This window comes from Protopterus annectens, chromosome 5.part1 (genome assembly GCF_019279795.1).
Source record: "Protopterus annectens isolate FY-2018-M chromosome 5.part1, PAN1.0, whole genome shotgun sequence".
Taxonomy (NCBI): Eukaryota; Metazoa; Chordata; order Ceratodontiformes; family Protopteridae; genus Protopterus; species Protopterus annectens.
In genome coordinates, this window is record NC_056736.1 from 683,089,220 (window position 1) to 683,106,097 (window position 16,878).

The 16,878-nt window shown below is 37.8% G+C and overlaps 1 protein-coding gene across 4 annotated transcripts in view; it reads left to right on the forward strand.

Annotated features, from left to right (window-relative positions):
* Window positions 1–16,878, forward strand: part of SERTM1 (serine rich and transmembrane domain containing 1) — a 215,964-nt gene that overhangs the window by 189,734 nt on the left and 9,352 nt on the right. Inside the window, exon 2 of one of the 4 annotated variants that reach the window (XM_044073303.1) lies at window positions 1,825–2,034. The exons of the other annotated variants lie outside the window; for them this stretch is intronic. The gene's annotated coding sequence lies outside the window, so the exon portion shown is untranslated. The remainder of the gene's footprint in view (window positions 1–1,824; window positions 2,035–16,878) is intronic. 4 annotated transcript variants of the gene reach the window in all.

Sequence of the window (16,878 nt, forward strand, 5' to 3'; positions counted from 1 at the left end):
GAACAATACTACTGAATAACGATTATAGGAGCTTTATGAAAATAATACAAAAGAGATCTGAAACTAAAAAGGAAATAAATTATGTAAGATAGCATATATCGCATAAAGGGGAAGGGCTGTCAAGAATTATTAATGATAGGGAAATTGTGGATGGTATTATGAACAAAAAAAGAGTAAAAAAATCATGATAGGAGACCTTAATAAGGCATTTGATGCAATTAGACATGAAATCTTATGGGTGATAATGAAAGACTATAAGTGAGACAGTTAGGAATTATGTATGTCAGCGTATAATACTAATAAAGTAAAAATACTTGTATATGACTGTTTAAGCCAAGAGATACATATATAAGACAGGGATGTCCAATGAGTTGTATACTATTTGCAATAGCTATGAAATAAATTACAAAATGAAGGTGGCATGCTTTATAACACCTGAAGGGTTACGGATTCCAGTTGTGCTAACATATGCAGATGACATTATAATAATTGCAAAAAACTAAATTTGGAAAAAAGAAGTACTAATTTGCACATATGAGTGCCTACAGATGATAGGGATGACTTTAAATAAGGAGAAAAGTAAAGGTTTAGGTGATGTAGTAAAGATTGGGGTTATGTATTTCACAATGAATTAAATTTTTGCGTTAGATATAAAATTTGGGACTAAAGATGGGAAAAACAATAGAAGAAATAAAGCAAATGCATTTTCTGGAGAACATATTGATTATCATTCAAAAAAGGCATATTTAATAACTTCAGTACTGATGGGAAAATAGCATACTTAGCAGGTGTATTAATGTTGCCAACAATATTTGAAGAGAAATTATTGCAGATATATATATATTTTTAATTTATATAGTGTTCTAGATTAAACCCAGTAAAAAGAGGAGTTTTGTATGTAAATAGAAAAGAAGGAGGTTTAGGGTTAATTAACCCAGTATACACTGCTTTATTAAATTTGTATAAAGTGTTAAAGTGGGTAAATTAAAAAGATCAGAGATTAGTAGTAAAACTGCGTAAATATAAGCATGATAAATTTTGGGGTATGGTAAAAATGAGTAAAAGAAAAAAAAGAGTGTATAAATGAAGAAATAAAATGTTACCAAGAAAAAATATTTTGTGGAAAATAAAAATTGATGATGTAGAAAAAGATAGAAATGTATTGTATGAGAATGTAATGATAAAACATTACTATGTAAAACCATGGGAAAAATCTAACAGATGGAAAAATTAAAGCTATAAAAATAAGAAGCAAATGGTGTAATCAGAAAGTAGAATGTCAAGATTTTTTGAGGAGACTGATAATAGATAAATTGCCAGTAAAAGGAAATATGCCATATAAAAAGAAAAGTGAAAGAATATGTTTACATGTCAAGAAAAAGAAACAATGGAACATATTTTTTAATGTAAAAGAGTAAAAATGTTACAGGAAAACCTATGTAAAGAAGATTTTTTTGAAAATATAAAAGAAGTGGATAAAATAAACATGGATATGATTAATATGGATGTTATAAGAATAGAAGTAAAAAAATATGTTAAAAGAATAGATAAAAAGCTATTTTATGTTGCATGGGTTATATGGAATAAAAAAAATAAATGAAATTATGTTTAATGGTAAATGGGTTTTAACAACAATATTAAACAAAATCAGATGGTTATAGAAAAATGAGAGGGGGTCTAATAAGGATGAACATTTAACATGATTGTAAAGGAAATTATGAATATGTGTAAACAGATTTGAATATTTATAAATTTGTACTTATGTAAATATTTGAAATATGTAAATGTTTTGTAAATAAGAGTTCTTTTTGTATATAAATAAAGGACAACTGCTCTTTTCAGTCAGCATCGTGGGATCTTTGACATCACCTAAGCAACCACAAACCAAACAGATGGAACCTCATTTTAACATCTCATCTGAAGGAGGACACACTCAGGAATACAGCACTGTCCAATGCTGCACTGCAGTATTAGCAATCCAATCACCTGGAATGGGTATAGGACCCACACCCTTCTAGTCTTCCAGCACTAAAGGTAAATGTGCTACCAGTTGCACCATTGACACTGAAAATTGAGTTCTTACTGTCCTACTAATTGTAAAATTATCATACACAGACAGCAACCCCCCTTTTCAGTACTGCTACATTAGTTTATTTCTTCATGAGGCTATTCACTGTCTGTATCATTCTTTCTGTGCCTGACAACTTGTTTTGGATATATAAAGAACTGAAAGTAACATGCCTGAACTCCATTTCTGTTGCAAACCTTTTGAAGTCTTGACTGACAAACTGAGGTCATGTGTCATTGATTAATGTTTCTCGTATTTCATATCTTGAGAATATTCCCTTCAAAATGCAAGTTAAACTTGTGGTTGTTGTATCTCTTACTGTTACTGGAAATTCTGAATAATAATTTACACAAATCAGGTAATGGTCTTCTCTGAAAGCAGACACATTAGATCCAGCCTTAATACATGAAAATTCTATTATTTCATGGAAAATAATTTGTTCCTAAAGATTCTTATGATTGCAGATTTCACAATTGGACAGTTAACTAACTATCTGCTCTAATGTTTTTAGCCTGCAGAGTACATCATTTGCTCTTTTCTTGCATTTTATAATACTAAAGTAGAACTTGTGGAATTTCTCAATTATATTTTACCTGCGCAGGTATTTGTTATTTAAGCATGATACCTTGAATGCAGCTGGTGGTGCAGCGGTAGCATTGTTGCCTCACAGCAAGAGGTTCTCCCTTTCGATTCTCGGCTGGAGTAGCTTCTGTGTGGAGTCTGCATGTCCTCCCCACGGTCGAGTGGCATTCGAAAGACATGCGTAGAATGGGGGTGCCTTTGTTGAAGGTTTGGCGTTGGGCTGGCACCTCGGCACCCGTAACAAATCTACTGCTAATCATTAGCGGACTGGAGTTCCGCTGTGGTGAGCCCTAACCGGGAAAAGCCAAAAGAAGAACAACTTTAAATGCAGCTGACCTGATCTGTTTAACTAATATACAGTTACATCTCTGTACACCACTGATAAACTGAATGTGGTCAACCTCATATTGACTTCCTTAAGTAGTTACATTTATTTATCCTGCTGTGTATAATTTTCAGTTTATTTTGTGATGCAGATAGTCAAGGTATTTCTCTGATGTCCTGTGCAAACCTCTTAGGCTCATAGGATTATATGAAATCCAGGCCACCTGCGTCCAGTGACCATTTACCTCTTTCCTCGCCTGTACCTTCTCTAGCAAGGAGAGTCAGACCAGTCAAGGCTGGATACATTTGTGAATAAACTTTACAATCCAGTTCCTGTTTGAAGGAACATAATGTATCAGACTATTGAATTTGCAGGGGGGAGTCTATTCTAGAGGTGGGAAAGAAAGGTGCTGCATAACAAACCATTTCTCCACATTGTTTTATTCATCTTCGGGGAAAATTTAGATCTCTGGTTCTGGCATTTGATTAATTATTTCATTTGTAGAGAAACAAGTGATCCAAGACCACTGGGTCCCTAATAGCATCACATCATCGATCCCCCCCAAGAGCCAATAAGATACTAAATAGAGACCTTCTACTTTTTTTTTTTTTTTTTTTTTTTAGCTTAGGGCTTTTAAGCCAGTGATCTTCTTAGTTAAGAACTTCTGAGATCTTTCTAGTTGTTTATGTGTCTACTGAGGTGCACCCCAAAGGGGTCATTGCATTCAGTAATTGATCTAATCAGTGATGAATATAGGGGGACAATGATCTCCTTAGAGCTGGATGATACACTTTTGGCAATTTAGGTAAGCTAAGTGGAAGGACTTCCTGACTACTGTTGTTGAACAATAATCAGAGGAGAGCAAATTATCATCACAAGTTCCAAGGTCTCTATCGATATTCCAATTTTGGAGTGTATATTTTCTATGGTGTCTGCTTTGGTGAGAGGGGTTTCCTACCAAATAAGACAATATTCCATTTTTTGGCATTTAATTTGTGCCCATTTATATTACACCACATATTTATGAATGGAAGTTCTTCCTGAAGAGCTTGGGCCTCAGAGGCAGCTTGAAAATGTTAACAATAACTCAGAGTTTACTCCCAGTTTGTACGCAACTGCACATTTGGTTAGCCAGTGGCATTGGTTTATGGTCTGAATATAAGAAAAGGGAATTCTGCACTAAAAAGGTCTCAGCACTGATCCCTGAAAGACCCCACTAGGCATGTTTATACCCTGTGATGAGGCTATCTGTACTATGTGGGCTCTATCTTTTTGCCAGTTTGCTATCCATCTTACCATATAGGGATCTATTTATAATGCATTTAACTTACTAACTTACAATTAGTTATAATACTAATACTTACAATTGCCTAAGGTAGACCCCTTATTCACTTTTACAAACAGAATCCTCTGCCAGAAGGAATCATCCTGTGACTATTTTTCCCACAAGTGACGTGCCTGGACGTCTAACCAGCAATTGCCTAAGGTAGACCCCTTATTCACTTTTACAAACAGAATCCTCTGCCAGAAGGAATCATCCTGTGACTATTTTTCCCACAAGCGATGTGCCTGGACGTCTAACCAGCAATTGCCTAAGGTAGACCCCTTATTCACTTTTACAAACAGAATCCTCTGCCAGAAGGAATCATCCTGTGACTATTTTTCCCACAAGCGATGTGCCTGGATGTCTAACCAGCAATTGCCTAAGGTTAATACCGTACTATAACATAATTATTGTATAGCGCTGACCTGGGTCTATTGAGCACCTTAGTCTCCCCCCACAACCTTCTTTAGTCCAAACAAAGGTGTAAAAATCTAGCTGAACAATATTCTACATGTTACACTTAATTTCTCTACCATAGCTAACAAAACCGGAGAATATTCACTAACCATAGCTAACAAAACTGGAGAGTGTTCACTAAGTACATACCTGTAGTTGGTGTTAGCCCCACTGCGCTCGGGCTTGCTACGCTCCCCTCCCTGCTCCCAAATTCCACCCGCCCCTACTACCTCTACATTTATAAGGATATAACCACACCTCCACTGCAACATCCTATCAGTAGGACCAACTAGCTCCACCCACCTCACTTTGATCCTCCCATTAGCACCTCTGCCTATTAGACTTTCTCATCTTACTCTACTACCCTATACCTGCCTTATTATCTCCTATACTCTGTCTTTGAATTCTGAATCCTATAGACCATACACCTTCTCTCACAATGATATACTATTCCTTACTACATTTTCTGCTGATCACATATGTACTTACCCTCTACGAAAACCAAACACTTACTGGCTATCAGTATCCAAAAGACCACACTATTACACCATCTACACAACATTCCTCCTTTAGTCATGCTAATAGTACAGGGTCCTACTCATCAATGCGCTCTCATTTCCAGTGTACTAAACCTCGGCTCACTAGCTCTAGATCTAAGCAATACCACAAACTTCTAAACAAACTTTTGAAACTCCTCTCAAACTACAGTCCCAGCCTTACTCTTAGTGGGGACATCCACCCCAACCCAGGCCCTTCCACATTAAATAGTAATGACCCTATTACATCTAACCTCAACTATTCAACTTTAAACGGTAGACTAGCGAACTCTCTCCTGCCCTGTCATCTCAATATTAGGAGTTTTAATAACAAAATACATGAACTGCACACTCTATTGGAAGTCCACTCCCCTGAGATTCTCTGTTTATCAAAGACCTGGCTAAAACCTAGTACCACTGATAATGAAATATTACCACCTGGGTACAACATACACAGGTTGGATCATGCTACCAGGAAAGGGGACTATACAAGTCTGAATTAAATGTAGTCACAAATGCTAATCAACCACCTCAGATTAATAATTCAGAAATTCTTGCAACCAGACTGCAACTTAACAAAAGTAAATGCATAAACATAATCCGTATATATATCCCCCTGGGCAATAATATACCCACACTTGAAGACACCCTACATTGGCTTTCAAGTTACTACCCCCAAGAGACCTTACTGTTTGGGGACTATAACATAGACTGGAGCACTTGCTCCCCAGTGTCACCTACTACGTACATCAACCTGCACGCATTCTCACAACTCATAACCAGCCCTACCAGACTTGGTAAACCAAATCATAAAGACAGTTTACTCGACTGGGTACTCACAAATAGTAACCCCCAACTGTATACTGCCGGTACCCTCCCTGCTGATCTAAGTGACCACCTTCTCACCCTCATAGTTAAACAAAAAGCAATTATTATGCAGACTCCTTTACTTAGAAAAGTCAGAAACAAAAATGGCTTTGACCCAGCTAAATTTCAGCTGGAACTTAACTCCCGCAACTGGTCAATGCTCATGCACCTCCCACTGGATGATGCAATTGTTTATTTCAACAACAAATTCCTTGAAATCCTTGCCTGCCATGTACCTGCCCACTTTAAGAGGACTAAAACTAAAAATGCACCATGGCTTTCTAAAATGTCTTTACAAAAAATCAACAATAGAAATAAACTATGGGCTAAATGGCAGTCCACTAAACTTCCTATAGATCACGTTGAATACCGTCAAGCTAGGAATGATACTAAAAGATCCATCTCAAATGACAAAAAACAGTACTACTGTAATCTACAAACAGCCAACCAGAAAAATCCTCAGAAATTTTGGGCTGGTCTGAATAATCTCCTACACCCTGGTAAAACAACAACCCCTACCCCAGCTACTGCCATTGACAAATCCCCTGAGGATGTCTCAAACAGTTTTAACCACTTCTTTACTGAGACAATTCAAATCCTAGCCAACCAATTACCCCCTAGCTCTACTAACCTTGATAGTGCCATCCATTTAAACCTACCCACTTTCAATTTCCAACCAGTGCCCATCAGCTGTATTCGTAACCTAATCAAAAAACTAAAGCCCACTACACTCTCAGCCGACCAACTTCCTGCCGAATACCTTCAAAAATCAGCTGATGCTATTGCCTATCCAGTATCGTTACTTATCAATAGGACCATAGCTGAGGCCAAAATTCCCACCATTTGGAAAATATCCTACGTTATCCCATTACATAAAGGTGGCTCCTCCACTGAATTCTCTAACTATAGACCAATTGCCATACTTTCTCCACTCGCAAAGATCATGGAAAAATGTATACAAAAACAACTTATGGATCACCTAATCCAGAATCACCTCTTAGCTGATACCCAACATGGCGTCCGTCCACATCATAGTACAACCTCTGCCCTCCTAGCCTTTACCAATATCATAAATAATAACCGTAACAATAATCACATAACCTCTGCCCTCTTTTTGGATCTTTCTAAGGCCTTTGACATGGTGGATCATCAACTTCTGATTCATACCCTGCAGACTTATAGGTTCAACTTCAAAGCCCTTCAGTGGTTTACATCTTATCTCAGTGGGAGGCAACAGGCTGTTATCTGTCAGAATAAGCTCTCCATGCTATTACCTACCACCTTAGGGGTCCCACAAGGCTCCATACTTGGGCCCCTTCTCTTTTCCATCTTTATTAACAACCTTCATACTGTCATCCCTAACGTCAACTGCATCCAATATGCAGATGACTCCACCCTGATTTGCTCAGCTACATCTCCGGAAGACCTGAAGTGTTTAACCCAGTCTACCTTTAATATCATAGAAAATTGGTTCTCTGAACATCGATTGTTGCTAAATCCCAAAAAAAACCAAAATGTTGCTATTCACACCCACACAAAAATCTTCCACCTTTACCTTCACCATAAAAGCAAAAGATGGGACAATTATCACCCCTGATCCCTCCACTAAACTTCTGGGCGTCATTATTGATAACAACCTAAAATTTGACCTACATGTGAACCAAGTGATTAAAAATATCAATAAAAAACTTGGGTCACTATACAGAATAAAAGCCTTCTTAATCCCTCCTGCTAAGATTGCCATTGCCCACACACATTTACTCTCAACTCTTCTATATGCCTCTCCCCTTCTCTCTTATGTAAATAAATCTGTTCTTAACAGACTTTCCACCTGTTACAATCACATAGCCAGGTTTGCCACTGGCCTGCCTTTTAGAACACACCACTGTATAAATCTCTTACAACTGGACTGGCTTGAACTTCCTAACCTTATCCAGTTCAACCTTTTGATCATGGCCAAGAAAATTCTTCTATATCCTGATAATACACCTGCCCTAAAAATATTATCACCCCTTATAGCAACGCAAGACAACTACGATCTTCAAATAAACTGCTAATTCAAACTATCAAAACCCGTAATGCAGTTGGTGACTTCCTCTTTGCTAACACTGCTGGCAGAATCTGGAACTTACTACCAGCTGAAATTACATTGCTCTCTTCTCTAACTGAATTCAAAATCAAACTTAAACAACATCTGGCTCTAAACTGGCTTTGCCACTGTAACAAGCCTGGCTAACTTCAAACTTCATATTAAGTTATTTGTTTATTCAATTTCACTATTAACCTACTCTCTCTTTCTATCTTATCTAAGGGTTAATCTTTATCAATGATATTGTCTTCTATTTTTGTACATATCAAAAATGTATATTGTCTGTTTGTTATTATTGTTAAACTGTTGAAGTTTGTCCTGGAGCTTTTCTCCTCGGGCCTCTGCTGAAAATGGACATATATCCAGTCGGACTAGCCTGGTCAACAAATGTAAAATAAAATAAACTGTGCTAACATGGACTTTGGTGTCAAATGCTTTGTCCAGGTCAAGGTAGATCGTGTGGATGGCATGACCACTGTCAGTAGCCTGTGTTACCCTTTCAAAGAAGTTTAACAGATTCACTAGACAGAATATCTCCTTAATGAAGTCAGACTGTTGCAGGTCTAGCCTTATGAGATTTTAAAATCATAGTTTATTACTTATGTTATAATACACTCTGTGACTTCATAAATAATATTCATCAGGCTGATGGGCTTATAATTCCAGGGGGCAGTGGTGGGGCCCCCCTTTGTGGAGTGGCGTCATTACTGCCGTGCACCAATCCTCAGGGACAAAGCTGCTGGTCACACTCAGGTTAAATAGTTTAAAGAGTGGCTTTGCCAGTGCTTAGTTAGTACTGTTTAATAAACAGCCATGTATATTAATTATCAGATTCCATGGAAGAAGTATGGTAGTCTTGGAGAGTACCTTCAATATGTTCTTTAGTGATGATGTGGGGTTTGAGTGATTCGGGGATAAGTAGGATTTGGATAGTCACCTCTGAGGTAAAAAATGTACTGAATTTGATTGTTAGCACATCGGCAATATCTGCTCAGTTAAAGTAGGTGGTGCCACTCTGAATAGGCTCTCTCACTTTCCCCTTGTGACAAAGGTTAACTGTGGAATAACCCATAAAACTTTCAGATTTTCACTTTCTGATTTTGTTCGCTTCTCTTGTGTAAGCTCTGCTTAATAAATCTGAAATGTACATTTGTTTGCCTGGTTTATACTACACCGTTGAATGTACTTTTGCAGGTTAGGTAAGCTTCTTGCCATTCTAGGAGGTGTTTTGTATAAGCAACCCCTTGTCACTGATGTATAGCCAGTCACTATAAAAAGCTGATATAATTAATGATCATTCACAAGTGACAGATTAGCTTCATACAATGTATTCTTTACAAAATAGATTCTAAACATGCTAAACATTTTATAAATAAATTGCATTGGCTATGTATCTCACTGGTGTATTTATCCAGTGTTTTACTTATGACACAATGAGATATCAGCAAGACTTACTACTTAAATGTATCATATAAATCTATAAACAGTTAAAAGCTGCTAGAGTGTGAAATTCTGAATTGACTATTGAGTGTAGAATGGTAGCCGTGCTGCAGTAATAGTGATATAAACAAGACAGGAACTGACAGACAAGAAGGCAAACAGCAAAAGTAACATAGTAGACATCTAAGTACATGCATGTTGCATGCAAATACATATTGACAATTAGACATCAAAATATTTATTTATTTATATCTCCTATAAGGTAACACAAGTGGACTGTTCCAGCACTACCTGATGATTATATGAGGCATCCAAAAAACAATCTGCTGTACATATTTTTAGAAGGTCTGGGGATTAAGTTCCTAACAAGAAATGCAGCAGCACTGTAAGTCACCATACCTAGAGAGACAGTTATTCACATTCACAGCCACTGCAGATATTGTTGCAGTGTGTGCTGTAGGCTGTAGCAATGTTGCAGAACTGTAGGCTGTAACAACGTTGCAGAGCTGTAGGCTGTAACAACATTGCAGAGCTGTCAGCTGTAACAACACTGCAGAGCCGAAGTGACTTCTATAGCAAAGCATAAATAATGAAGTTTGTTAATTTTCAGGAATACTGTTAACCTAGAAGAAAAGGCATTTCTGGTGGTGTCAGTCTTACTTGCTTATTTTCCCCATAACCACTATTTTCAAATATGCTCTTTATAAGAAGAAATGTAACCCCAGTCCTTCTGCTCATTTCATTAATGCAATCTGTCTTTAGCATTTACTCACCTGTTTACCACGTTGCATCCATACCATATAATGTCAGGAATATAACCTCTACAGCAGTATTGCCTCATGAATGCAACTAACAAGGCTAGTATTGATTCTTTAAAGACTGCTTTATTGCTGCTGACTTTCAATTCCTGACAAAGTTCTAGACTTGTAATTAATGCTTAAGAACGTCAAAGTAATTATGTACGGTTAAATGGAAAATAAAACGAACAGTGCTGCTTGAGTTTTTACTTTTCTGCTACAGACAGTAAAATAGTTTCAGTCACTTGTCTTTTGTAAAATCCTTCTTGGTGAAGTATGATCCAAGATAGTGTGCCACACAATCTCTCTATTAATATGATGCAGTATCAGTGACATAACAAATAGCACACACACATTTGCTGCAAAGGCTGTGGGTTCTATTCTTGCACCGGGTAGATTGATTATTGACACTGCAGTGCAGGATAAGGGGAGGGGGTGATGCACTCCTGAGTGTGTTCTCCTTCATATAACACATTAAATTGAGGCACCATTTGTTTGAGCTGACAGTAGCTCAGGTGGGAGTAAAATATCCCATTGCACTATTGAAAAAAATAGGGGAAGTTCCCCAGTACCCTGGCCAAAGTTCCCCTAACAGTGTAAATATCACATTGGTTCTCCCCTGAAAAAAGGTAACTAGCCTAGTCGGACTAACAAAGGATAAATAAATATATAAAATAAAAATATGCAGAGTGCCAGTAAACACACTGTCCATATGCATAGGTCAAATAATGAGACATTTAGACTTCATGTCTTTTGCTGAAGAATGCAAACCTGATATCTTGGCTCAAAATGTCCCTGAGTCTATCATGAATACAGCAGTGGCTTTCATGGCAGGTGCTCCTGTTAGTATAATGAAGAAAGCTTGATAAAACTGAGTCACAGAAGCTTTTAAATGCCAAATACTGAGATAATAAGACATTTCTGAACAGACAGTGCCTTTTGCTGTTCAGTTTTATCCAGTTTATTCTCAGTGAATAGAAAGTAGAACAATACAGCCTCCCACTCTTTTCAGCTACTCGCACTGACAAATGTTCGCTCTACATATACACAAGCCAAACTGACAACACAAACCTTATTGTTTTGTTACAATAGTATATGGTCAAAGAGACTCCCAAGAAATATGTAATCTCTCTAGTGTCTAGGGGCTTATTTAAGAGATAGTAGTAAGCAATTTCTGAAAGTTATAGAAGTATCTTCACATGGGTGAGAACATGAATTCTTCAGTTTAAAGTATTTCTGGAAAATCAGGACTAAAAGTAATTGAAGCATAGTACTCTAAGAACTGAGTACCATACCAAACATTTAGAAGAAAAAAACAAGATGCAGTGTTTATAGGTCATGGGAGTACTGCTGCGCTGTAATCATTGGCCAACAATATTCTGGGGACATGCTCTGGAAAATGATGCATTGTTTGTCTACAGGTATCTGTGTTGGTAAGAAAGAACTTGCTAATCTCTGTGTAGATCTAGACAGAATTTAATGGACTTTACTTCCTTCCTGAGGACCACATTGCCCTCCATTGTTGCCTCAGAGGTTAACAAGAAAGATGCAGAGCTGAACAACAGTGGAATCCAGAGAGGTAAAAGTGATAGATAGATAGATAGATAGATAGATAGATAGATAGATAGATAGACAGATAGACAGATAGATAGACAGACAGACAGACAGGCAGACAGATAGACAGACAGACAGACAGACAGATAGACAGACAGACAGACAGACAGACAGACAGATAGATCGATAGATAGATAGATATGTTTCCCCTCGTTTAGTAACTGTCCATAGTTTGTTTGCTGATCTTCTCTTCCGGCTGAGACTGGTACCTCTACCGAAATGAAAAATACAGAAACAAAGAATGTTGGTGGAATGTTCCAACATGGGGGCATGCAGGATGGTAGCATGACACCTCAGAAGAAAAGGAAAGTCCTTCAGTTAGAGAGTGTCTTTTACATAAGGTCAGATCGACAGCAAGAAGGTGACAAATAAGTAAAGTGAACTTACCTCATGCATTGGCTTAGAGAGATAGGGAAGCCACATTTTCAGGCCAGTGAAAAGAGCTTCACAGGGTAGGAAGATAAGTGCTTTTGCCCATGTTGGGGAAGACGACCTGGGTAGGAAAGAGATTGGATCCAAATGAGGGAGTATGAGGTTAATGGAGGAGGTCTTTGGTAAGCAGCCCTTAATGTTCTATTCTAAAATATGCTGATTGTTCATAGCATGAATGAAGATAGGATGCTTAATATCATTGTAATTCACTAAGTAACTGAATTGGTCCCGTGCTCATAACCTCATTTTCAATGAAGACTGACTCCACTTTGAGAAACGCAACCCTTTACCAATATGATGATATTCTCTGCATGCAGAAATGCAAAGCTCTACTGCTGTGATTACCTGCATTTGTATGAAACAAGCCTAAAGCATAATTACTAGAAAATGGAAATCAAACTCTAAACCAAATGTGTTTGAAGTATTGGATATTGTAAAAGAGATAAAAGAACTGGTAATGGGATATTTATAGAATGGGAAGGAGCAAATTACAAAGAAATAAACTGAACTTGTGGGAGCAATACCTGCGGGATAATAATGCTCAGGAGGAAGAGGAGTGACATTTAGAGGAGAATAGGAACTGAACAAGTTATGTCATGTTGGACTGAGTGACAGTTGGTAGAAAGAAAGAAAACATACACACAATATATAATTTATGTAAATGAAAACAAGAACACACAGTTAGCTTTACAACCCATTCAAAGTAACAGTTGTGAACATGATGTTCTCAAAAGAGGAGGAAGAAAGGATGTCAGATCTTGAAATGGGCACCCATTTGGAAGCAAATGATTACTAAACAATATGGTTCATACACAATTTGTATATAGAGTGAATCAAACCAATTTAGAGTGAGGGCTCAGGAATTCAAGGGTGCACACTTAAGTAAAGCTAGGGTTGTTGAAGTCCAATGAGGGATGGGTACCTGTCAAATCTTCGAATGCTCAAAATTTTGAATGTTACATGGTCAAGACCAAACGTTCGAAATTTTGAGTGCTCGAAGATAGACTTTCAATGGGACCGTATGTTGCAGATAGGGAGAATTTCCCTTTTCTGCACTGAAGTGCGGTCTCAGAGTTGGTACATTTAAGTAGGGGAGGTGTGGGGGGGTGAAGGGGGGTTTGGCCCCGTACCTACACTGTTAAAGTGTTTTTTTCTGTGTTTTCCTTTTTTTTTTTTTTTTTTTTTTTTTTATGTTCGGACATCCAAATGTTGAACAGTTGGTCTCGACCATGTAATGTTCGACATTTTGGATGTTCGAACATTTAACATAGGCCCTGAGGGGTATATTGAAATGGCCATCATAGGACAACATGATAGCTTATGAGTTAATGTTGATGTATAAGTTGAAGTTTCTGCCACACAGGTCTAGAGTCCTTCAGTTTATATGTTGGTTACTATGGGTTTTCTCCAACAGCACTAGTTTATTGCCAAAACATGTTTTTTTATTGTCAAATCTAAGTTGTCCATGTGCTTATGACATTTCCCTTGAACTTGTGCCCTGGTTTATATCTGAAAATGGTTACAAAAAGGGCTATTTCACTAAGCTAGCTAATAAATAAATAAAACAGCAATTCTGTATTTGAAAGGACAAGATAGATAGACAGATAGATAGATAGATAGATAGATAGATAGATAGATAGATAGATAGACAGACAGAGATAAATAGACAGACAGATAGACAGATAGACAGATAGAAATTAAGGAAAAGGCCATTGTGGTTTTCAGATTTAAGCCTCGTCAAGAGCTAGAAATGTTATGTCCATGTAGGAAATGTCATGCATATCGTAATGCCAGAGGCCCAACATGTACTAATGAGAGAAGGAAGAAGTGCACATCACTTCACAGAAGACAGTCACAAAAGGACCCCCCAAAATGAAAAGTATACAAGGCAATGAAGCTTGATGTGATTAAACCTTGGAATTCTTTGGAGACCTGAAGACGGAACTGGTAATACCATCAGTTAACCTTTTAACAAATTGCTTGAGGTGGATAAGATTCCTGAACACCACAGGAAGGTGTTTTTATTCCCCGTAACAAGAATAAGAAGTAGACAAAACCTAATAACTATCATCCCTTAAGTTCAACCTCAATCATAAGCAAAGTTGGTGAATCACTGCTGAAGGAAAAAACTGGCTTAGGTTTAGGTCGAAGCATATAAGGATCCACAATAGGTAAATCACACCAAACAACTATAACGGCACTTGTTGATTTTGAAAGGTTTATTTATTTAGCATTTGTTTACCAGGAAATTCCAACTAGGACAGAGCCTATCTTCAGTGGGGGCCTGGGGAGAAATGCTCCAGATGCATGTCTTCGAATTGTGTGAGGAAACCAGAGTACCAGGAGGAAGCCCACACAAGTGCAGGGAGGACATGCAGATTCTGCACTTAAAGCACCCCAGCCAAGAATTGAACTGGAGAACTGCTTGCTGTGAGGTGACGTTAACTGTTGCACCACTCCACCATTTATGAAATGGTAACAAAACAAACAAACATGGAAGGCTTGACACTTGACGTATCTTATGGTGGTAACATGAGTAAAAAAATTAGTTAAGCAACAGAATAGTAAACAAGGCCCATTCAGGTGAAACAGTGGTAACCAGTAAGGTCCCACATGGGCCATTACTCCTGCAGTGTTTTTCTCGGTCTCGTCATAAAAAGCCTGGAAGCAAAAGTGTGAATTTGGGTTAATGACGGCAAAATATGTGACAAAATCAACAAAAGAGGGTGTATGTGGCAACTTAAGTTTAATTCAAATGATGCAAGTGGAGAAAAAGCCTAGGAAAAGAAGACATAGCTGGACAGGAACCAATAGCTATGAAAAATGTGGCAAGGGATCGAAACTAATCTGATCAGATTTTCTAAAGGGGAGCATGCTATGGGACAGAGCAGTGAGGAAGGGTGTCAGAATATTAGCATGCCTTTGAACAGGAATCATCAACAGAAAACAAAAAGTTATTAGCCCTGTGCACAGGTAATTGGTAAGACCACCATCTGGTTTGTTCTACACAGTTCTGGAACTTTATCATTCTAATGGCATGTGCATGATAGAGGCAATTCATAACAGGGCGATAAAACTGGTGCATAAGCTGGAATGAGAGAAATGCATTAGGAGTATAATCTTATAGGTTCATAGGTTCATAAGTTGGTACTAGGCTATCGGCCCTAGGGCCTATACAAGCCTAGCCATAACAATTCCCTGGCTATTTCTTCCCACACAATTTACTTCCCTGGACCCCTGTCTAGCAGGGTGACTGATGTGATCCCCGGGGTGAATTTCCTTTCTCCCATCCAATCATCAAGGTTCCTTTTGAAGAGGGCCAAAGAGGCACTCTGCTTGACATGTATGGGCAGTCTATTCCAGAGTCTGGGGAGTATCTGGGTCAGGAACCTATCCCTCTAGCATGTTTTATTTATTGTGATGACAAGGTTTAGATCCCCGGAGCGTGTGGCTCTGAGGGATTGGGATTTCTTTAAGTGTAGCATGTCCAACAGCTTAGGGTTTGACATGGCCTTGTATGGCCTCATCTTGACTAAAAGAAGGGACAGTGAGGGCTTCATACAAACTTTGTGACACATCAAACAAGGGGGATGTTTCCACCAAAATAAAAAAGAGGATGTATGGAAACAAGGACTCAGTCTGAAGACACAAAGAGGATGGTATTGTGATCAGGACTCTAACCTGGTTAACACATTTAAAATAAATGAAACAAATAATCCAGGAGAGGTATAAAGGAGCTGTTACTTCCCAGAAGTCTTGGTGGATTTCTAGGAAAGCTTGCTTGAAGAAATACTACAGCCAAAAGCAGTAAAAAGACTCAGTCATGTTTTCGAGAACAATAACACCATTATTATGAGAAGGTAGGATAAAAAAAGCAAAGAAGGCGACTACCTTAAATTTGCATTAGATAAGGAAAATGTCAGAGTAACATGGGCTAGACATCTCTGTTTGTTATTGCCAAAAATCTATATTCATTTATAAGTTTTATAAACAGAGTGTACAAAGTAAAATGGTTAATGCTAATTGTAAGTCTAGAAAGGAGATCTTAAATTTGAAAAGTGCTTGTACATTTAAAAAGTAGTATACACCAAAAATGGCTTTGTGTACGGTCAGAAGACTCAGAAACAATGTAACAATTACAATGAGAAGGTAAACCAATTTAATAGCAAGGCACAGATAAACAATGAGCTAGAAAGTAATAACTGATAAATAGGTAAGACATAATGGGCTTAAATATCAGCTTTGTGGCATATGAAGATAAAGTCCTGGCTGTGATTCAGCTGGTCTGAATTTAATAAGATGCTCAAGTTCTGGAATAGCCAAATGAGGGAGGTCAGGAGTGAGAAAC